The following is a 2,247-nucleotide window of genomic DNA, read 5'->3' on the forward strand; positions in this document are numbered from 1 at the left end:
CAGAAGAATTAGCTCATATAATAGGAATTCCATTCTAATATTGCATTACTAAAGTTGCAAAATATTACATGGAAAGCTATTCAGAAATAACAGGTTTTAATGCTAATGAATTTGTAATTATCCCATAGATGAGAGTATAGTTGTGTGTGGCAAGATGACAGTAGTATCTCTCAGGTATTCTTAAATAAAAACATACCAATCCCCAACTCCTCAGCTTGCTACTGGCTTAATACCTTTTACATTCTTTCCATTTTTAGGAGGTGTGAATGAAAATTATCTCAGAAAGCACTTAAAAAATAAAATCTTTCCTCAAAGATAATAATTAACTCATCAACATCTCAAGGGAAAAGTTTTCAATTAGCAATAATCGTGCCTCGGATAAACCTCATTGGCTACAATACTGCCACTGCGCAAAGCTAAAAAAAACAAACAAACATCTCAAGGGAATAACAACATCCAAAGTTTCTCTGAGAGGGGCTATTCAAGGTGGAGTTGTACAGAATATTTCACTATAAATTTTTTCCTTTGTTGAAGATAACAACATAATGGCTATGGGAAGATCATTATGCTGATACATTGTTTAATGGAAACTGTGATTTTGTTCAGTCAATCTGGAAAAAAAGAAACAAAAGGAAAGATTCCATATATGCAAAAATATTTAAAATGATAATTGTTTGTAGTAGCAAAGAAATGAAAAATTCCAAATCTATATTTGGAAGGGAAAAAAGGTCATTTAACACATTCCCTTCATTTTACAAATGTCCTCATTTATAAGGACCAAGGCCATGAAAGGTTAAATGACTTGCCTATGTAGGAAAGTGATAAAAGTAGGCTTTGAATTCTGATTCCATAATTCCAAGTTTAGTAGGGGAAATTTAGTGCTTATTCCACTATATCATACTGTTTCACAAGGAAAATGTATGCTCAGTGATTAGAGAATGACAAAATCGATTGGGATGTATAAATATAATTAAATAGCTATTGCAATTTTTAAAAGGACTAATGGCAGAATCCAAAGAATTGTGGAAAGACATATAAACATAACATCTTGGACTGTGAACTGGAACAAACTTCAGAATTTAAAAAATCCATCCCCATCATTACATTTTTGTCCTGGAAGCAGCTGAGGTCCAGAGCACTTAACCAATTTATACATCACATAAGTAGGAAATGTCAGTTGGGGTTCTAAGACCAGTCATCTCAACTCCTCCCCAGTCTGGATCATTCACTATGCCTGTTTCCCTATGGAAATCAATGAAAAACCAACAGCATCTATGTTATCATTTACCCTGGATTTCCCCCCCTCCAGATAAATAGGAACAAAACTAGCCTTGGTGGTCTTAAATTGCAAATTCTTTGAAAATTGGGGGTGGGTAGATAAGAGGAAGAAGAAAATCAAAAATAGAAGCAGAGAAAGACATAAAAAGAGAAATAGAGAAACCAAGAGTCATAGACAAAGACAGAAAGTGGAGGAAAAAAATTTAAGCAGAAGATGATAGATTTGACTACTTAAAGATGCTACAAGTTCAATTACAGAGTCCTATCTTCACCTCATTCCCTAAGAATTTATAGGAAAACCTGGGCAATGTGGCACCAGTATTCTCTTCTTAACTGCATTTTCAAAAAGACATAGTCATGTTTATGTATATTGATTCTGGAAACTTCCTTATAATTCTGATAAATAGCTGGAGAAGCAGACTGATAAACACTGGTTATATCATGTCATAGATGGGGTTTTTAATTTTTATCTAGGCTTCTTAACAAATGTCATCCTTACCTGAAGAGGCCTGATTTAGATTAGTGTGGTAGGAGGAACAATGTAAAGTAAAGAAGGAGTCTTTGGGTCCCCACCTGGGGCTCCTATGCTAATAAGACTTGGTTAGTGATGATCATATGAGGACAGAAGATCAGGGTGTCATCCATTTCTTTTTTTCAGCTTGAAATTAAGCCATTAAAAAATTAACAACTTTTTGTGACTCAAGTCCAACTCTAAGGTTTATAATTGCGTCTCTGGGACTGAAGTCAAGAGTAAGGAAGGCATCCAATTCCAGTCAAGAATGCTCATTACCTTCATTCTCTGCTAATGGAGACAAAGGCCAAAGCAGATAAAAATATCAAGGTAATATGGGTAAACCATATTTTTTTTGAGACAGTAAAAATCTGATTAAAAAAAAAAAAGGTGTTAGAATCCAGCTCCAGTGAATACCAAGAGTGTGAATGAATATCCAAGGCCAGGCAGAGATATGT

At 34.4% G+C, this 2,247-nt stretch overlaps 1 non-coding gene across 1 annotated transcript; it reads right to left on the reverse strand.

Annotated features, from left to right (window-relative positions):
- Positions 1–276: 276 nt before the first annotated feature.
- LOC111721233 lies at positions 277–418 on the reverse strand. The gene has a single exon (XR_002770536.1). It is a non-coding gene; the product is annotated as a U4 spliceosomal RNA (small nuclear RNA).
- Positions 419–2,247: the final 1,829 nt, after the last annotated feature.

Source organism: Sarcophilus harrisii, chromosome 5 (assembly GCF_902635505.1).
Source record: "Sarcophilus harrisii chromosome 5, mSarHar1.11, whole genome shotgun sequence".
Taxonomy (NCBI): domain Eukaryota; kingdom Metazoa; phylum Chordata; class Mammalia; order Dasyuromorphia; family Dasyuridae; genus Sarcophilus; species Sarcophilus harrisii.